This window comes from Gopherus flavomarginatus, chromosome 2 (genome assembly GCF_025201925.1).
Source record: "Gopherus flavomarginatus isolate rGopFla2 chromosome 2, rGopFla2.mat.asm, whole genome shotgun sequence".
Classification (NCBI taxonomy): domain Eukaryota; kingdom Metazoa; phylum Chordata; order Testudines; family Testudinidae; genus Gopherus; species Gopherus flavomarginatus.
In genome coordinates, this window is record NC_066618.1 from 282,768,047 (window position 1) to 282,790,139 (window position 22,093).

The window sequence follows — 22,093 nt, forward strand, 5'->3', positions numbered from 1 at the left end:
GTGCTGAAAATCTGTATTCACTTTGACCCCAATTCAGCAACATACTTAAGTATATGCTTGAATCCCATGGGACATAAGCACATGCTTAAGAAGCGTGCTGAAGTAGGGCCTTGTTATAAATCAGGATTGCAATGTTTTATTTGTGAAATGCCTATCAAAAAGGATGCAGGCTCTCAGCTTCAGATTACAAATATGCAGCTAAATTGGATATGATTCATGGGCACAAAAGAAAAGTGGCCGTGGAAAAACTGCACTACCTGTGTCAGAAGTAACCCAGAGAATTTGTAAAGGCATTGGTAAAAGAACACCCTTCGTTCCAGGGGAGCTGCCAAACTGGTCTTTCTAGATTAGGAGGAACTTTTGGGCAAAATGGAGTTACACCAGCCAAGAATTTTGCTGTATACCTTGAGTCCCACCCCCTCATAAGAGCAGAATCCTGCTTTTCATAGATTCTAAAGCCAGAAGGGACCAATGTGATCATCTGGTCTGACTTTTTGTATAGCACAAGCCATTGAACACCCCCAAAATAATTCCTAGAGTAGAACTTTTTAAAAATTATTAGAGACAGAGAATCCACTATGACTCTTGATAAACTAGTACTGATTGGGCCTTCATTCTGCTTGCACATTATAAATGTAATCAAGTCATGATCATTTGTACCTAATCTACTAAGTTCTGTGGTCAGTTCCTCTTTATCTGTTAGGACAAGGTCTAATATAGAATCCCCTCATGTTGGCTGTAACACTTTTTGAGTTAGGGAATTGTCATCTGTAAAGTTTAGAAATTCCAAGGGTGTTTTAGTATTGGCAGCATGAGACCCCATAAATCATTCAAATTGAAATCCCCCATGAGCACACAGGGTTTTGGAGTTTTCCTCTCTACACTCTCTAGATAGGTGCATAAGGATGTGGTCAGCCTGTTCCCTGGTGTGACTTGGTGTGTAACAGACCCCAACCAGAACCCCATCTTGTGCTTTATCTGTTAGGACATTGATCCATAGGCATTCAAGATAATTTTCTTCTGAGTTACCAGTGACTCGGGAACAAGTAATGCCATTTTTGATGTAGAATGCCTCTTCCCCTCCCTTTTTGCTCACTTGATCCTTTGTAAATAGGTTACAACCATTGATTTTTAACATTCCAGTCATGTTACTCATGCCAGAGGGTACTTAATACCCACTAGATCAAATTTATGCTCATAAATGTGCAATTCCAATTCCTCTTGTTTATTACCTAGGCTTCTAGCATTAGTGTATAGGCAATTCAAGAATTTCTTTGCTTCATGTTCTTTGGTTTTTAATTTTTTTTTTTGTTCTCAACATCTCACTTTTGTGCTAGCTGAGTGCTCCTATCGTCCCTCTTTTTACCCTCACTTTTGCTATTAGTTTAATCCTCCCCACCCAAAACTACTCTAGCCAGCCTGTCCCCAAGGAGATGGGTACCCCTTGTACTAAGGTGGAAGCCATCCAAACCATGCAGCCTTGCTTTGCTCATTTTTTTTTTGTTCTCTGGGATAATGTGTTGTGTTCTCCCTACAATGCATAACTCTTTTGTCTTTATAGGGTCTTTTTCCTCATGAAAGAGTGAGCTAGAAATGGCAGACTTACTCTCTAGTGGAGCATATGCAAACAAGATACAGTAAAATCTCTTGCTCCCAGGACTGTCATTTTTCATTTGGAAAATTATTTAAGGAGATTTTATATAGAAGAAACAGTCCTTGCATTTCCTTATTTGTGACTTGTGCACCAGGTTGCTCCCTTTGGATATCAAATTGACAAATATGTCCAGAGATAACAGGCATGTCTATGCTTGACATCCTAACACTGTTTGGCTTGATCTCTTCTAAAGTCTCGATGTGTTGTGCTGGATGAAAATAGATGTTATGGATCACGTCACTAGCTCTGACAAGTTTCAGAGAAGCAGCCATGTTAGTCTGTAGCCTCAAAAAGAACCGGAGTCCTTGTGGCACCTTAGAGACTAACACATTTATTTGAACATAAGCTTTTGTGGGCTACAGCCCACTTCATTTTATGCATCTGATGAAGTGGGCTGTAGCCCACGAAAGCATATGCTCAAATAAATGTGTTAGTCTCTAAGGTGCCACAAGGACTCCTGTTCTTATCACTAGTTCTGTCAGGATTAATTGTGCTGGAAAGGTTATGCTGGCACTTCATTACGTGCGTATAACACCGTCTTCTATTAAGTGCCCCACAAATATTCTGGAAGTAAATAGCCGAGATAGTGACACCTTTTATTGGACCATAATACATAGCTTGTGAGGGCCAAACTTCAAGTGTATGAAACAAAGAAACCTTTTAGGTCTGTAGTTTTCAAAAAAAGACAAGAATTAATTGGGATTTGCCAATGGGATTGGGTCCTCTTGGTCTGAGGACATTAGTGCAGGTTCATGAATATGTATTGACTAGAGTTGCCAACTTTTAATCACGCAAAACCAAACAGCCCTATTCTGCCCTGCCCCTTCACTCACTCTTCGCCTCCCTCCCTCACTTTCACCTGGCTGGGTCAGTGGCTTGGGGTGCAGGAGGGGGTATGATCTCTGGACTGGGAGTGCAGGCTTTGGGGTGGGGCCAGGGATGAGGGGTTTAGGGCATAGGAGGGGACTCTGGGCTGGGGGAGGGGGTTGGAGTGCGGGGTCCGAGCAGCGTTTACCGTAGCTCCGAGGAAGCAACCACCAAGTCCCTGCTACCTCTAGGCTCTTGGGAAGCCAGACAGTTCTGCGTAGTGCACGCTGCCTTCGTGCCCACAGGTGCCACCCCTGCACAGCTCCCATTGGTCATGGGTCCCAGCCAATGGGAGCAGCGGAACCGGCATTCAGGGTGGGGACAGTGCATTGAGCCTCCTTGACCGCACCAGTGCTTAGGGGCCGCAGGGACTTGGTGGACACTTCTGGGAGCAGCATGGAGCCAGGACAGGCTGGGAGCCAGCCTTAGCCCTTGACCCTCACTGCGCCACCAATCAGACTTCTAATGGCCCAGTCAGTGGTGCCGACCGGAGCCGCCAGGGTCCCTTTTTTACCAGGCGTTCCTCGAGACCCTGGCAACCCTGGTGTTGTTGAGCATGGCTGATTCTGTTTAAAAAGCACCACTTACTGTCCTTGCAAGAGATACCCCCTGCCACACATGCTCCTCTCCACTTGCTGAGTTATCTCAATGCAGAACTGTCTCCCTTGGATTCCTTTGCAGAGCATGGCCAGAACTATACCCTGCTCCTCCTTCATTGACCTAGATAGCCCTAACAACTTGTGGAGTCACTCCCCCAGCAGATTCTTTGGGAGATATGTTGTCCAGGGTTGCTTCCTCCTCCAATCCATTCAGATCCTTTGGGGATGGGAGCACCAGGAGCTTGGGAATAATTGACAGATTGTGCTGATCCAATTAGAGTTGCCCCATAATCCTCCTCATAAAAGCTAGAGGAACCTTCAGCAGCTATATGGTAATGGTTGTAAGGCACCCCATAGAGAAACCATGTCAACGGTTATGGAACACCTTTGCCCCATTGTTGGGCTGACACATGTTTGGGTGGAGACCTGTTTTGAAGGAAGATGGTTTTTGTGTTGTAAACATGCAGAAAAAAGCTCTTTTGATAGGGGAGAAAGAGTGCCCTTTTGTGCAAAGCACAGCATGAAGGGGACGGAGTGAAATAAAAAAAGGAGGAAAAAAATCTTACTTCAGGCCATAATTATGTGAATGCTTAGAGTTTTGCATGTGCATATATGTTTTCGGGAAGGGAGCATCTAATTGTTTTTCTTGGAGAAAGCCAGTTGGTTTAAATGGAAAAGAAAGTATGCGATCATGTAATTAAAGACTGTAATAATGCATATACTCAAAGGACGGGCTGAAATAAAGGCAACTTTAATTCTAATATTTCCTAACTTTAACGTGCTTTGCAACCTTAATGTTCTTTTATTGTAGTTTTTCATGTGGCATGTCCTAGACTTTAAGAAAAGCAAACTGAAAGAAAAGAAATTCCAGCATGTGGCATCCTATTGATCCCCCCATGGGGCATCAGAAGGGGTTGGGACTTTTAAGATCCACTCACAGACCTCTGCCACTTGAACTAACTGAGTAACTGATAGTAGGTTGTCATCCTCCAGGTGGACCAGCACTAGAAGGGTAGGGAACACTTTGCCAGTGAGTTGCACAGATATTTGATGACAGCGAAGGAATTGTGAGACTCTGGAATCTTGAGGTCAGATCTTTCTGTCCTGTCCCCTCAGTCCAGTTGTTCCAGTATCTTTCCACTCCCTCACAGGTTTCGTTATCAATCTACTCCCTGTGCCATCCTCACGACTGGTCAGGATTTTGTCCCTGCTACATGTGAGTCTGGCTGCATCCTCTTCCATAAAGCCTGGATCCAACAGGTGGAACATGGAGAGCACAGAAGAGTCTCTCAGCTCTGTTTTGTTGCCTGAGCAGTCAGGAAGAACAATTACAGGGGAAAGTCATGCTCAGCCTCTACAACCTTGGGTTGGAGCATGCCTCGTACAGATGGAATCTTTGAAGAATTTAGCTGCCAGCTCTATCTACTGTCTACTCAGCATGTGCAAACTGAGATTTTTTCAAAGGTTCGTTTGACCATGTTTGGGTGATTTTTGTCATGTAAACATCAAAAGCCACATTCCTGGCACAAAGGCCAATCCCCCTGTTAAATTTCAGTTCTCTTCTCTAGAGTATGGTGGTGCCAGGACTTGTTGAGAAAAATAGTTATAGGAATTTTTTTAAATGAACAACAATGTATTTTTCCCTCACCCAATTCTGAGAAACAATAGAACCATTTCTGGTTTAAAAAAAATTACTAAAGAGATTCAACCTGAGACAGACACCTGGCATGGAATATTTCAGCCCAAAGAGTTACAATTTGGCAAAGTTATAAACAACTAAAAGCAGGGTCTTAATATGGGATGTTTCAAGCTACTAACTCTGCCTGTGATACATATGCAAGCTCAGAAGCTAACTTCAAACTCCAGAGCAATGAAGATTGTGTGTATGGAAGCGTAGTATATTGAGCTATACCTAGAGAAAGAAAACATGAAATGCAGCTCTTATGTTTTTGAGACAAAACCATACATTAGCAAGAAAAACAGCCATACTGAAGAAATTAAACTGACCAGAAATAGGAACAACTTTGGCTTGTCAAATCTCAGGAATTTTTATGACTGCATAATTGACTTCTTGTCACTTTTCTGTAGAGACATATTTCAGATGATTGGTTTTCTGCTCAGATATTATTCATATGCTGCTAATCTTTCATTTATGCAGGAATAATCAAAAGGAAAAGCAATTTGGTTTAACCTCTTCAGTGCACTGCTTCTGATGCCTTTAAAAAAGAGAGCTGTTGAGACTGGCCTACTGGTAATGTAGGAGACCCAAGTTTAGAGACTGAGCTTAACCTTTCCCACTCCCCATGTACAGGAACTGGATCACTGTATAGTCAATACCCAAAGCCTGTAGGTGGAGGGCAATGTTTAGTATCACTCAGGAATGATCTTGTTTACAAATGAAGGATCCTTCCCTGCCAGAATGAATGTAGCCATCTTCCACCATGCTTCCATTGTGACACAAGCTTATTGAGAAGCTAGCAAAACAGAATCACTCCACACAACTTTCGGTAGCTAATATCCTAGATCTATCCCAGGCAGGCTTCAGGCCAGGATTTGGAACAAACGGCAGCAGTGGTGTTGATTTGCAGCTACTCATCTATCAAGGCTGATGTGCATTCTCGTACTCCTGGACCTCTCTGCAGCTTTCAATACAGTCAATCATAGGATGCTGTTCTCCCACTCAGAGGAGGCAGGTGTCTAGGGAATTTCTCAGAAATCATCTGAATTCTTCTTCTGAGGCTGCATCCAGAGCAGTGACTGAAAACTGCACCTCTGCCATCAGAACTCTCACCTGGGGAGTATCATACAGCTCAGTTTTTCCCCTTGTCCTCTCCAATATTTACTTGCATCAATTAGGAGAAATGGCAAGATTCCAGGGGTTCAAATTGCCAATAGGATTTATTTCTTCTCGCCATTTCTAAAATCTGACCTTTCCTTTTTTGTCCTCTCTACTCCTGGATCATGTCTCACCTTGATTATGGTCATGTGACAGTGGTAAAGAATCACAGCCATTTTCTGCTCACACTGACCAAGGGACTTTGTCTTTAAGGGCCTTCATGGCTTAGCCCTGCCTTGCATTTAATTTCTTACATGTTATAGGAGCTGTCAACTCCAACTTCTGCTCTGCTAGTGATGGCAACCTTTATTGCCCATTAGTCAAAATTTCCCATAAGCACCTTGGTGCTTTCTCCCATGCCACATTTTATGCTTGGGAATTTCTCCCTGTAAAGATCCACAGACCCCCTACATTAGCCTCCTTCAAGTCTCTCCTTAAAGCTCACCCAACAATGATTAGGCAACTGAACTGCTCTGACTGCCTATTATGGTGACCATAATCATCTCATTGTTTCCTTGTGCTCCTGATACATCTATCTGGTGTAGCCACCTATTGTCTCCCACCATATACTCAGATGGGAAGCTCTTTGGTGCAGGGACTCTTTACATACTCTGTGTGTACAGTGCTTAGCACAATCAGGTCTCGTCCCTGACTGGGACCTCCAAGCATTCCTGCAGTGCAAATAATAATACTAACAGAGTAAGGAAAGCAGAGAGCTGCATTGCCCCTTAGAGAGGTCATGAACGGAGTGTGATTCAAGGAGGTGGAGACTCTCCTCATTGTTGTTGGTATTATTGCAGCACCTAAGAGCCCTAGTCATGGCCCAGGACCGTGTTGTACAAACACAGAACAAAACACGGTCCCAGGAAGTTTACAATCTAAAGCAAGCAAGAACAGATGGATACAGACAAACGGGGCTGTACAACGAAACAGTGAGGCAATATGGGTTGGCATGATAGGCAGTGGTCTCAGCACTTCATGCTTCACAGCGCGACCATTGTCTGCTTTCTCCCAACTCTCTATAGTGGGCTTGCTCCAATTCCATGGGCTGGTACAGAAAGGATATGGGCCACCTCTTTCCCTCTATAGTGAGATCTGCCCAATGAAAAACACAGAGCAGTCCCTTTGCTCCCCTAAGGACAGGAATAGTGATTATCCCTGGTCTTTGTGCAGAAAATGCTTGCAAGGGGTAGAGAAGACTCCTCCTGCCCTTCCCCTGCATACCGGTGCAAGGATCAGAGACAGCCACATACATAACACTCTTCCTATAACTCTTGTCCACCTTCTCCCTTAAAATCTCCTACCCACAACTCATTGTCTATTGTCTAAAATTAGACCAGAAGATGCTCCGGGCAGGGGCCATCTCTTATATGTTCCGTGACAGCTGTGTGATAAATAACAATCATTTTATTTTTTGCCTTCTTGTGCTGAGAAATTGGTCCAAGTGGCTACATTTAGTTATTTAATTTGAAAAGGAAAATGAGAAGGAAGAAGATGGAAGAAACCCAACAGTCAACCTGCAGCTGGAATGAACTTGCCTGGCTGTCACTGTAATCAGCTGCATCTTAATCTAATTGTATACAATAGTAGTAAAAGGCAAGGCTCAGCTGCAGGGTTCTGCATGTAAAAGGCATCAGTTACTTTACTGATGGGTCTATGAGTCTACCAAAGAAGCTTCCTGTGTTTCTTTTCCTTTGGCTTACTGATTCCTCCAATCTGAAGAAGAGCTCTGCAGCGTAAACCAAAAGCGTTCCTCTCACCAACAGAGGTTGGGCCAATGAAAGACATTCTCTCACTCACCTTGTATGTCTGAAGTCTTTGGTATATTTTGAGCATCTCTGTCTAGCTGCTGACTTTCCATCCCAGACTCTGCCTGCCCTCCTCTGGTCTTTCCACACCTTCACAGGCACGGGAATTGAACTCTGAAGTGTATTGAAAAAAAGAGTGGTGATAAAATGAGTGTGGATGATGAGAAACTGGATAGCTCTGAATGTGAAACCTGGTTTCGTCTTGGGACTACGCTGAATGAAAGGAGAAGCTCACTATTGGGTTTCTTAGGTTGAGGAGCCCTTATGTCCAATTAATAATGTAATCTCTATATAAGTTACCCGTAGTGTTTGTATTAGAGTAGTGCCTAGAGGCCTAACTGAGATTCCATTGTGCTAGGGGCAGTATAAACAGAGTAGGAGCCAGTCTGTGCTCCAAAGATAGTCTAAATAGAAGCGTGGTGGGGGAAACAAAGTATTATTGGGTAAAATCTGAGAACTTGAATGTCTGACTAAGTGAGGGCATTAAATTCAAGAACCAAACAGCAAAGTTTTTAGGATGGGGCAAGGGTCAATGTGTTTTGGAAAAAGCAGCAGGTTAGATGCAATATAGGAATGCATGAGGCTGCTGTGTGGCTAACAGCCTTGTGCTTATTTTATTTTATTTCATTTTATTTTTAAGAGAACTTCCTTTATTTAAAAAACAAAAACAAAAAAGCCCACACAAATCCAGTATTTTCCATCTCCTCTAGTGGCAGTTGAGCTGAGTGCTCTCTTTACTGCTCTATCAGCTGGAGGTTCTGCAGATTCTCTGCTCAGTTCATTCATAAAAAAGTGTAGAAAATTAGAAATAACTGTGGGTTTTCTGTGGCAGGTTTTTCTGGTTACTTATCAAAGGACTCTATTACACTGAGCAAATGGCTACTTTGCAATTGCATCTCCACTGAGCGTGCATGCAAGCAGGAAAGGAAGTGTAGTACGGAGCTGATGAAAGAGGAAACATTGTGTGGGTAAAAAAGCCATGTCCTCGTCAAAAGGTCATTGCAAATCATTCTGTACACGCCCACCTCTTGCAGTTAAGTCCAAGGGAGCTTTGGTTGTGGAAATGCAGAAGCAAACTGTGAACAAGTACTTGTCTCTGGTATGAATGTGAGCATTAGGGGAGGGAAAAAACCACATTCACTGGGTAGTTTACTACTTGTAGTTTCCAGGCTGTTTCACTGAACAAGGGAACACTTTCCAGCCTGCAGCAAGGAGCTGACTGGGTTCAAAAGGCAGAATACACTTGTTGCTTGGGTTGAGCAGTTCAGTTTTGTCAGGCGCTCCCTCTTTAAACATACTGTAATTCACCTCTGTGCGCTGAGTGGCTTATTTAAAAAAATTCTACTGAAAAAAAAAGTGCTTTCTGCCTTGCTTTATCTTTTCCAGGTTCCTGATGTAACACCGACAGATCCTGGTCATCGGCAGGCGGGATCGTACCTGGGGCCTCTGGACCTTAGTGCATGAGCCTCTACTGCATAAACTAAAAGCCAACTGGCTGTTAGCTAAGGCTGTAGAGCAGATTCATTTTATTTCTCTCTGAGTGGTCTCCGTGCCACTAGCTGGGACAGAGCACTGCCCCTGCAAGGTGTGGGGGTTACAATGACATACCTCACGACAGCAGCCAGAAAACATCTGGATCATCTGCTTCAATAGCTGCTTGCACTCCACTGACACCCTATTACTCTGCTTAAAATTCCCCCTGTAGTTCTGATGGACCCAGTGTTCTTTACTTCCTCTCTTAGGCCTCAATCCTGCATCCACTAACACCAATGTAAATGTTGCCATTGACTGTGGCATGAGTAGGATCTTCCCCTTTTAAACCCTCATTCAGCAAGTTACATATGCACATGTCTAATTTAAGCATGTGAGCGATCCTGTTGACTTGCTGGGAATGAGAGCAAGCCCCTAATCTATGTAGTGCTAAACAGCTGCTGTGTTCCTCTTTAGAGGTGGCTGTAGTTCAGTGGTGGTGGGGAAGCAGTTCCTCTGTATAGTTTGCAAAGTGTTTTTGGAGCCTTTGGAATGAAAAGCAGTACCAGCTTTGCAAAAACAAGGAAATTTACTAACCCGGTCACAATCACAATATCTGCTGGGTTCACTGCTACCATGAGGCTGATGGAAAAAGCAAATGGTATATTTTTAATACAGCTCACTACTCCTCCAAGGCGAGTACAAACAATGCATATGTATACCAATCCCTATCCCCACTCTGCAGAATATAAGCAATCAGGTGGAATCATACATGCCATGTACACATCAACAAGCAAGTAACTTATTGTCTTGTAAAAGGCCAGAGAATAAGAACAGACTGATGAAATCTTGTCAGTTTCTCCCCGCCCCCCGCATACACATGACATTTGCTCTAAATTCTTTATACTCAAATGTTATGGCCTGTGCTGTAGGTGGGGTGGAGGTATAGGGCATGGAGGTGCATGGCAGGTAGTTGAACGTAGTTGTTGCAGCCTGTAGGCAGATAAATATGACTTATGTAAGGCACAGTGCAATGGAAGATTCATGACCGAATGACTGTGGTTAAGAAAAAGGAAATACTTGCTTGTAGATGGAACAGACATTAGTGTGCCGGATTCTCATTGAAACCAAAACCCCTTTACACCTCTCTGGCTCTGTATCTGTAATGTCTGCCCAATTTAAGGCCCCTTTACATTGCCAGATTGGTATAAACAGGTTTCAGTGTAAATGCAAATCAGACCTTTGACTATCTAACTCCCTTTCTATGTGGTCTCCTGTGCTAGGGTTGTGGCTAAACAAGACCACTGAACTAAGTAGGCTAATTATTATTTCTGTGTGTTTCTAGCACTGCCCAGAACATGTTAGATTTTTATCTAGTCATTCACATGTCACTATCATACAACTAGGGCTGTTACTTTTTTCATGGGCACTACCCTATTATAGGTATGAGTGAAAGAAACTCTACTCTGGTTTCAGAGGCTTACTGAAGAAATTGTATGTATAAATAGCTTTTTTTTTTTCCTTAGAAATTTATCACTGTCTCTGTGGTCATTTATCTGAGATCTGTGTACTGATAAATTGTTGTCTCTGGAAAGCAAACCTTATTTATTTTAAGTTATAGCTAAGGCTTGGGTGTCAAATCTACATAAGAAATCAATTGAAAAAAGTCCCTGATTCAGATTTCAAACTGTAACTCTAGTCATTAAACTGTTCAGTTTTGTCTGTTTATATTAGTTGTTATGAGAAATGAAGATACCTGTACATACCCTGGCCATAGTACAATACCTAAGTATCTGTAGCCCCTCTGTTTGTGTGTAAGACTACAATAATGCCATAGCAAAAATATGACTAGGCCTGGAAATGTCAAATCACTTAAAGGGTTTCCTACTAAAGGAAACTCAGTGTCTCTTTGTATAGAAAGCAAGTTATGTAGCTACTCATTTTCTTTGTTACCAGTGGAATTATTATGGTATGTGCAATATTTGCACGTGCATGTGTTTTATTGACTTGTGAGGAGAACAGCTGATATGAAAATATCAGCAGAAGGGTTAAGCATAAAACCAAAGTGGGGCCATGCCACTGATTAATATCTACCAGTGGTAACTGGATAGGGGGAAATTGCTCAGATTCTGTAGCTGGCAGTAGGGCCTCTGGCTCTTGTGTAAGAGGAAGGATCACTCATTTCAAATAGATCTGCCCTTTCTGCTCCAGAACACCTGGACAAAGTGGTGTCAACATCCCCAGAGGCAAATACCCTAACCATGCTTGTTATTGAGAACAACTGTGGTGCAGTAGGGTGTGGCTTTGGGCAGAGACTCATCAATTTTTAAGGTGAGACAAGACCAGTATGCTTATCTAGTCTGGTCTTCTATGCCCTGCACTAAGGAGAGTTTCAGGCCCATAGATGCTGCAGTTAAGAGGGTTCTAATGTACAGTGGAATTCTTCAAAATTCAGACTCAAAGAAATGAGGGTTCTTTGGACTAAATGAGGGTTGGTTTGTTTGGTTTTTTAAATGGCAGATCTAATATGTTGCATGAAAAAGAGGCTGATAGGAAAAGATTCATTCAGCTTAGTTTCAACCTCAAATGTACAGCTCTGCAGGAGAGCCAGGATTTCAAGCCCCAAGAAGTTCACCTTCATCGCGGGACTATAAACATAAGGGCCAATCTCTGCTTTCTAGCCTTTTTTCCCTTGCAAATAGCCTTGACAAAATATTAGGCTGGGGTTGAATGGAATCAACGGCTGGGCTCCCCTTCTGCAGCAACAGCATGCAGGAGGCCTAAAGATAGCCTCTTACTCCTGATCTCCCTTGACCCCACACCATTTTTATGTAAAATGGAGCTGTTAAGCTTCACGTTCATTCCGATGAACCATGTGGCTAACCCTTCTCACAATCCTGAAGCCACCCCTGTGTGTTTGAGTGTGACTGTGGTGGGCAGCTATTGGTTGGTAGGCTGGGAGCATTGGCAGAATGTTGTTTCACTGGCTCACCCCAAAATGCTAAGGCTGGCTGTGCTCATTATAGTTCAAATTTTCATGCAAGAGACTTGACTTCTGCAGCAGGTCATGTGCTCTTATTTCTAGCTCTTTTGGAAATTGCTAAAGGGTTTTGCTTCTAGTTCTGCTCATTTTTATTCTTTATAACATATCTGGTGGGGTAAGCTTAGCTCAAAAAAAAAAAAAGAATGACTCATTGATCATGCACCATAAGTGCAAGGCTCTGTACAGACAAATAGTAGACATGGGGGCCAATTTTCAAAGGGGACCACATGACTTAGGGCCCTAAGGCTCATTTTCAAAAGTGACTAGGCACTTAGAAGCCTAAATCTCAATGAAAGTCAATGGTATTTAGGAAAGCTTTGGAGAATGGGGCTTAGGGATTTTTGAAAATTTTACTCATGGTTGTTGCCTTCAAGGGTCCAGTCTTGAAATCCATAGAGACACAAATAGGCAATTTACTGTTGCCAGTAGTCCCTTTCGCTTCCGTGCGTTAGCCAGAGATTAATTTGTAATGAAAGAGGTGCTGAGGGTCAAACAATTTTTTTACACTTATAACTGATACAACCAGCCCAGAGGTGCTGGCACTATGAACTGCCAAGCCTAGAGGTGCTGGGACTCAACCCTGGCACAAATTAAACACTGATGTTAACCTAGACGTGAGTTAGAGCAGGATTACACCTTCAACGCAGACGTATGCAATGAGTAATAGTAACAGTCAAAGGGGAGGTTAAGAAAGGGAGTATGAGGATTATGACAATATATGACTGTAGTGGTTACACTGGTTTGCTATGTATTTGTCTCAGGGTCTGGGTTTTCTCCCTGTAGCATCTATCATCATCTTGATATGATTTATTATAGGTAATGCAGATAGCACTGCCTTTAAGTAACGTTACCAGACACTTCCCATTATAAGACTGTTTTCAGTTGCTTATGACTTTACTAAACTTTAACCATTGGGCTGAAATGTCCAATGCTGTGTGCCTGCTTCATGCTGATTCTCTTTTCAAAGACTTCAGCTAAACCAGTTCAACCGTTTCCGAGAACAAAGTTAGGGATAAACACGTTGTATAATCCATATTAAAAATAAAAGATGTTACAACTATTTTGATAAACTCTGGAGACTCCATGCTTTGGAGCAGAGACTTGAAACGTGGCAGGGAGTCACCCCAGTCCAAATGAGCATGCTCCATCCCAGGGTTGCAGGGGCTGAGCAGGACTTTCCCTGCAGTTGCTCCTCCCAGATGCTGGGAGTTGCTGTGGGACCATGCACTGGAACTTAGAGCAGAGAGATTCTCTCTCCTGCATTCTCAGTGCTCCCCCTGCTGGTGCCCAGGTAGGTAAGGGAAAAGCATCTTTAGCATCAGTTCAGAATCTGTAGTTGAAATTTGCTCAGTAAAATTTGGGACCTAATTAGTACTATTGGGCTGCCACTCTTTGCAAGTAACAGCTTGGTATTGAGTTAGCGGGTGTTATTGAATGCCAAAGTCTTGTCTAAACCATGAACATTACCCATTGCTGCTAATGGATTCAGCTGAACTGGTGCTGCAACTGTCAACCAGAATAAATTATTCTGTTCCAGTTTCAGAAAGTCTAGGTGAATCTTGCCTACTGGCCTCAAAAATCAGAGCATCACAGCTATATTGGAGAGTCAACCTGAAATTAGTGTAGTTACTAAGATCAATCCCCACTTTTGATCAAAAAATCAGATAAATAAAAATCTCACTCTTATATAGCACCTTTTATCCCAGTGGCTCCCAAAATGTGTTACCTGCTGTATATAGGAAGGAATAATTTCACTTACCATTAAAATGCAGTCATCTCTAGGGTGAAAGGAACACTTATTTAAAAGCACAAAGCTATGCAAAACCATAGTTTAGGACAGTGAATGAAGAAAAATACAATGTCCAATTATAACTACAGGAGGAACTCAGGTTTGCAGTGTGTAGCTCCTCATTTGGAGCCTGGCCAACTGCTCAGAGCTAATATCCCTTCTCTCACAAGTAATGTCATTGGATCTTTATTGAACTAAAGTGGCCAAGACCTCATTTTTACATTTAATCTGAAAAGAGCACAGTGCCCCTGAATACGTTGCTGGAGCATTGGTACACTCCAAGAGAGGAAAGCCAGTTCTTTAATCACAAACACTACTTCCTGGAGCGTCCTTTGTTTTAAGTTGGGCTCCTCTCAACAGCTGGGTGAATACGTTGTCATTTCTACAGTTTGTGGTGAAAGGATTTGAGCTGTCTGAGGATTTCATTGTGTGGGGCTGGTTCAGAAACTTTGGATTGGCTCACACATTTGCATTAAAACAGCAAGCTCTAGTGGTCAATAGGGTGCAGCAGAAATGACTAAAAAGTAGAAGCACAGTTTATAAAATGGTTTTGTTGCCTTACTAGCACTCCAACATCTCTGGTGTTCATCAGCAAGAAGGCTGGTTTGTTGTTGTCTTCTTTCAAGGTGGCCGTACAAATCCTTTCCAAGAGTCAGCCAAATGCATTCCGGGAATGAAGAGATGACACAGCTAGAGACGTTTAAACGGAGTGAGATCTAGTCCAGCGTTAGTGAAACCCTGAAGAGTAATTCACAGATTCTGCATGTAGCCATTACCACCTTGCCTCTAAGAAGGTGATGGTGCAGTCTGTACGCCCATTGCCATGCCTCTATTAATATGCTGGGAGAGACTATTCCCTCCTATCTCTGTGCTTGTCATTCAGTTCAGCCCTGTGCCTGTGAAAACAAACCTCCATTTTCTAGTTCCCAAGTCCTTTCACTATATGAGCAAGAGCTATCAGAACTATCTACTCCCATTTATACCCTGAGATGTACTAAGTCTTCAGCCCCCGCTAGCTCTCTTGCAAGAGCAAAGGGTAAGAAAGAGGATGGGAGGCACATGAGTGTTTGAGGAGACATGGGGCCAAATTTATGCTTGGTATAAGTAGTTATAACTCCACTCAGCTCAATGGAGCTGTACCCACTTACATCAGGGCTAAACTTGGCCCATTGACTTGAGCTTGCCCTCTCTAGCCAGACTTCTGTTCCCCAGGCCGGAATAATGTAAGAGCTGCCCGCGGGCTCTCATATTAATACAGGACAAGATTCTCATGTGTCCCATGTCCTGCTCAGTGCTTTTTACCTAGCATTTAGCCATACTATTCTTCTCGACAAGCAGGACTGGGCAAGATCAAGCCCATAATGTAAATTTAGGCTTGGAAGGATTAGACTTTTTTATCAGTAAAAGTCACTTTCACCATTCATACACAAACCAATGAAAAAATATTTCCATCAATAACAGAAATTTAAAAATAGGCAAAGTAAGAAACACGGCTTGAGAACTTATTGGAGTTTAATGCAAAGATATTGACTTTGTATATTTTGACATGTGATGTTGACAACTTGTGTTTTAACACTTTAACTTTTTGAATCTCTACATCTACTGTCATTAATTGTCTGAGCATCCCTCCATAATTTCCCACTGCTGTGAAGATTTAAATGGATAAAAATGAGGGAAAATGCTTAAAAATAAACTTGGATATCTATCGATGATAAAAGCATCAAAATTGAATTCTGCCAAGCCTGTTTCTTTTGTTTTAATTCCCATGAGTTCCCACATTTTCCTTTTGCTGTTCAGCACAAATAGGTCCACACCTGCCATCTTGTGATTGCCGTTATTAAAGTTGAATATCTGGGGTTGGAAGGGACCTCAGGCGGTCATCTAGTCCAACCCCCTGCTGAAAGCAGGGCCAATCACCAAATAGATTTTTACCCCAATTCCCTAAATGGCCCCCTCAAGGATTGAATGCCCCATCCTGGGTTTAGCGGGCCAATGCTCAAATCACTGAGCTATCCCTCCCCCTGCTTGTACCTTGCACAAAGATCCAGCTGTAGGCTCCTGTTGTCCATGTTCTATCACCCTGAGCTCCTCAGGGCTGGCTTGGGGGTCAATTGGACTTGAGCCCCAAGCTCAGGGCCCCCCACAACAGCTGTTACTGGGATGAAATGGGAGGGAGTGAACATGATGTACTGGGGCCCCACATTTCTTTTGATGGGCCTATTTGTGACCTTTGAGCTTATAGCACTTGACTTCAGAATTTGTACATATGGCCATTTCCAGTGATCTCCTTCACACAGGTTGGGGAAACTGAGTTACACTCCTAAGGACACTTGCACATCCAAGGAACAAAGCACTGGTCTTTGGACTCCCAGTCCTCTGTTTCCCTCTCTGTTCCTCTTCCTATCAAGTACTGAAATATAATAAACATGCAAATAAAATATTACTAAAATAAAGCAGCTTGGTTCAGGTTCTTACTGAAACACTATATATAAAGAAAGCTTTCAAATAAGAGGGGTTTTTTTTCTGCAGTAAACCTGTTTCCTGCTTTCTCTGAAACAACATACCGTGAATTCGCAACAGTTGCTGCCTGACCTGTGTGTGCTGTTGTTTAAGCAGCATCTAACATATTTTTTGTTTGTGTGTGGCCTTTGGAGCTTTTAGGTCACATATCTATATGCTAGTGGTCTTATACCACCACAGGAGTTTCTAAAACACCCCACCTTTATTTCACATCCTTTCTTTCTTCTGACTTTTTTCTGGCCACATGCATTTGCAGATTAAAGCGTGGCCCAGACACCCACCTCCTACCCCCACCCCCAAATGTCTGAAAATACTTGCTGCATAACTCTTAGCAGGGTTACATGTCGCTCTCCTCCTGGGTGTGAGTCATTGTGCAATGCCATGATGTGGTCTGCACAGCACCTAGAATACTGGCAATGGCTATGGTGAAGAAGGGAGCTAGCCTAGAGATCAGGGAAGGTTTCCAGTAGCTGGTGGGGGAGGTCATAGCTCTTTCCTAGATGGTACTTTGCTCTGCTCTGCCAAAATCCTTCCCTTGATCCTTTGGCCATGCACTGCTCATGCAACATGCTTTGAGTTCCTTCCTAACCACTAACTCAGGAATTCAACCTTGGGGATGGGGATGACCAATTGGATTAGAGCAGCTATATCAACAGGGAGAGGAAGGCAACTGCTCATGGTTAGAGGGTCAGGATGAGATGCTTCCTTATAGGTTTGCAGGAGGTTGTGTATCTGGAAGGGGATTGTTATCAATACCTAAAGAGTAACAAGATCTGAGCACTGGTAGACTTACCTGCACTGATGACATCTAAGGACTAGGATTCTCACCCTCATCAGTATTACTGCCGTTTATCCATGGAAGTTAAGGGAAATTTTGTGCTTTATCATTTTTTATCTTTAGGAATGTTGCTCCAACAGAGTGTAACTAAGAATAGGATGCAGGTCACTGAAAACATTTGAAGCAGATATTTCTAATGCCTCAGCATTCTGGGGCTGCACATTACCATTATTTAATATCTATATTAGCATAGCATTGGAGACCCCAAGCAGGTCATGTCTGATTCTGCGGGTCTGTGGCAATTAGTCTAACTTTGTAAAAATACCCTAAAGCATTTGCAAATGAAAAGTATGTGAAATGCAACAGTTTTGCTTCACGTTGGTTTAGTACACCTGACTTTTGCTTCTGAGTTTTGGTTTCAAGTATGCTTGAAAACTCTAAACAAATCTCATCTGAAACCACATTTTATCTTAAAATGTAAATCAGGCACCTTTCATCAGGATGACCCAAGTCTGTTCAACATTCCGCTAGAATATGCCTTGTTACCATGGTATTAAGTGCTACATAAAAACCCAAGATAGGTGAACTCCTCACAGCTCTAATGCAAAGGCAATAACAGTATTCAAAATAAGCTGAGTACGTGCATGGTTATAGAGTGTGTGTGTATATGACCATAAATATCTGTAATTTTTTTTTTACCAATTTAGCTTATTTTACTTATGGGGGTTGGTTTTACTACAGCAGTGCAAAGCAAAGTTTTTTCCAGTATAAATTGTGTCCACATCAGGAGTGCTTTGCTGTATTGTATATCAATACACCTTATACCTGTAAAGTGCTCTTAATGTAGACAGACTCACAAAAGGGATCAGACATATCTTTCCTTAATCCAGTGATTACAACCTATTGAACTGAATGGGTCTAACTGCCCAGAATGGAGAAGCCATTAGGGAGCATTCTCTTGGATAGGTCCTGATTGCCCCTGCTGACTGGGGGGAAAAAACTGAAACAAATCCAAAACCGTTTGAACAGTGTAGGTTAAAAAGGTCCAGCCTGAGATACCCACAGAGCCTGTGGGTATGTCTACACTACAGAGACTATACCGGCATAATCCCTATGTGTAGACACAGCCTATGCTGACAGAAGGGGTTTTTCCATCACTGTAGGAACACCACCTCCATGAACAACAAGGACAATGTAAGCATTCTTCTGTTTACCTAGCGACTTCTATACTGGGGGTTAGGTTGGTCAGGGGTGTGGATTTTTCACACCCTTGAATGATCTAGACATTAGAGAGACAAAGATGGGTGAAGTAACAGATGTCAGGCCAATAAAAGATATTACCTCACCCACCTTGTTTCTCTAATATCCTAGGACCGACACAGCTACAACAACACTTCAGACAATGAGGCAGATAGGTAAACCTAACTTTTAGGTGTAGACCAAGCCTTAGACAAGAGAAGGGCAGCAGGCTATTCTGTGCATCAGAAGAGGCTCTGGACTTACACAGGAGAATGTAAGTTGGTTCTGTTCTGTTCCTGTAACTTAAGAGGAAGTTAATCTAATGTAGCTTGTGGTGAATTATATGACTATATGAGACTAAATATACGTGAGCTGTTTTAAAATCGTCCAACTACTAAAGAGGTGTACCAGCTGCGGAGGCGGGGGTCTCAGGGACCAGAAAAGGCTCCAAGGTGCAACTAGCTCCATAACTGTGACAGAGAATTTGCTTAATTCCTGCATGGTTGATTTGGCACCTTTGGTGATACATTGGCTTATCTGATGATAGAGATTGAAATCCTGAGACTTCTTTGTCGACGTCCGAGGCTCCCCATGTCAACTCCATGTGAGGTCAGACAGAAAGGGTTTAAATCAGTTTTCAGCCTGAGGACTTTATTTTATATCTCCTTTTATTCTCCCTCTTTAACCCAGACACAAAATGAGTGATTTAATTCATTTATTATTTTGAAACTCATCGGTACAAATGTGCTGAGGACATAAAATCAATATAAAAATGGAATATTCATCTAAGACCTAATCATTTCTCTATTTATTATAATTTTATAATGTTTTGTGTATTTATGGTAGTGCACCATAGAAAAACCTACACCTCTCATACTTCAGTGGATTTATCATCCTGCAAAGAAGGGACGTAATAACCTTATTTTACAGACAGGAATCTGGGATGCAAGATAAAGGCTAAATCAAAGATGAACCCAGTTCTTTAAAAGTGGAGGCATTTTCCGGCTTTCTCCTCTGGCTGGCTGTGTTAATTGATCTTCTGAGTAGTTAAGGCTCCATCTGACTGCTAAGCAGGTCACATTTAAAACAGTCTGTAATTGACAAATTGTCATACTTTATGGTTTGTGTTCTGATTCACTCATCCATCTGCAAGGAAGATTGGATTAGGTAGAACAGACTCTGCTGGTTTGAACTGCTCCTTTGTTTGGTAGAAAAAAGTGCTCACTTCTCAAGCATAATTGTTTACTGTCATTCAAAGGGGATGTGCAGCAGCCCTTGGATTCAGATTACTGGCATATAAAAGTCTTCAAAATCACCACAGTGTTGCAGAGTGTAGGGGTACAGTTTAATACCTCTGAATGGCTTAATTTCAGCTAAGGGAGAAATGGAGGGAAAGGAAGCATGGATCAGTGATTAAAAAAGATATGGTTGACTTCAGAGCCGCATCTTTAATTCAGCGGCATAATACTCCTGTCAGAAGTCAAGGCTACAGGGTTAGACCCAGCACTAATTTTTCTTATTTAATTTTTCCTAATTTGTTTCATCATGTAGCCAAATATAGCTAATGCCCTCTAGAGTGGAATTAGGTGATTCCCTCTCAAACACCCTCACGGTGCAGTGTAGCTGTGAAAGTTGATGAAACAATCCTAAATCAATGACCCGTCAATCAATTTCAGACTGTTTTCTTTGGTTCTGAACACCTGGCCCATCCATTCAGTGTAATCTGCACTCTTGAGGGTGTTTTGATTGTACCTACAGACCTCCTTATATGCCCTTTGCTAAAATCCACGTGGACATCCTCTAGTTTTCTGTGCAGTCTGTTCTTACTTGGCATTAAGCATGGAATGGTTAATTTGCAAAAGAAAAACATAGGGTATCGAATGACAATATAACATAATTACAAACTGAAACAGTTAATCAAATCTGAATATTCATATTAGATTGGTGTCTTCATTATCACATTCCCTTTCATTCTGTATTAAGCATAATTATTAAGAAACCGCCATTCTATCCTGGAATATTCAGTGCACTTCTGGTTACCTCATCGCTCAAAAAAAAAAAATAGAATTGAAAAAGCCACAGAGAAGGGCAACAAAAATTATTAGATAAGAGACAACTAAAGGGCGATATGATAGGTCTATAAAATCATGTATGTCACAGAGAAAGAACAGGGAACTGTTATGTGAAAGGGTAAACACAAGAATGAGAAATTAATAGGCAGCAGGTTTAAAACAAACAGAAGGAAGTACTACTTCACACAATGCACAGTCAACCTGTGGAACTTGTTGCCATGGGATGTTATAAAGGCCAAAAGTATAATGGGTTCAAAAAAGAATTAAGTTCCTGGAAGATGGGTCCATCATTGGCCATTAGCTGAGATAGTCAGTGGTGCCATGCAGTGGGCATCCCTAAACCGCCAAGTACATGAAGCCAGGACTAAATGGTGGGATGGATCACTTACTGATAGAGAGCTAGGACTGGTGAGATCACACGTAAATCATTTGCCAATTTAGACTAAGCTCCTAGGGGCAGGGACTCTCTTGTTTATGTTTGTACGGTCCATAGGACAATGAGGCTAGGGCATCTAGGTGCTACTGCAATACAAATAATTAATACTTACATTTCATTAAATTTAGGGTATTTCAGTACCAGAAAGGTGGTGCTAAACTGGAGAGCAATGACAATGGTTACGAGGCTGTAAGGGCTGGCTTTTGAAAGAACTGACTCTGTACAGCTTTAATCAAAGGATAGGAAAGGGCTGGGGGGGGGGTGTCAGAAAACTGATAAGTTGAAAAGTGCAGACCTTAAGGAGCATGAGGAATTTTTTGGAGTTTTGTGAGGGAGTTATGAGGTGGAATTACTCAAAGGAACAATTTGGCTGCATCTCAGGCGAATCTCCAAATGGTGTGATCTATTAAACTACAGAAGTTTTCAAAGGGAATTGATAGCCCTTTGACTTTGATTGTTGAAATATTGAACAGCACCACACTTTTGAATATACTCTCATAGACATGCATTGTCAGGGGTATGGATTAGATGACCCAATAGGTGTAACCATTTCTCATTTTTTGTGATGAGCGGGGATCTTCGTGGGGTAGCAATCTCAAATTGTTTGGTGCAGGGGCCGGCAACCTTTCAGAAGTGGTGTGCCGAGACTTCATTTATTCACTCTGATTTAAGGTTTCACGTGCCAGTGATACATTTTAATGTTTTTAGAAGGTCTCTTTCTATAAGTCTATAATATATAACTAAACTATTGTCATATGTAAAGTAAATAAGGTTTTTAAAATGTTTAAGAAGCTTCATTTAAAATTAAATTAAAACGCAGAGCCCCCTGGACTGGTGGCCAGGACCCGGGCAGAGTGAAAGCCACTGAAAATCAGCTAGCGTGCCGCCTTCAGCACATGTGCCATAAGTTGCCTACCCCTGGTTTGGTGGCACCTGCCCTTTCTACTCTATTTAAAAATGTATAATAGCCTGTTGATTTTCT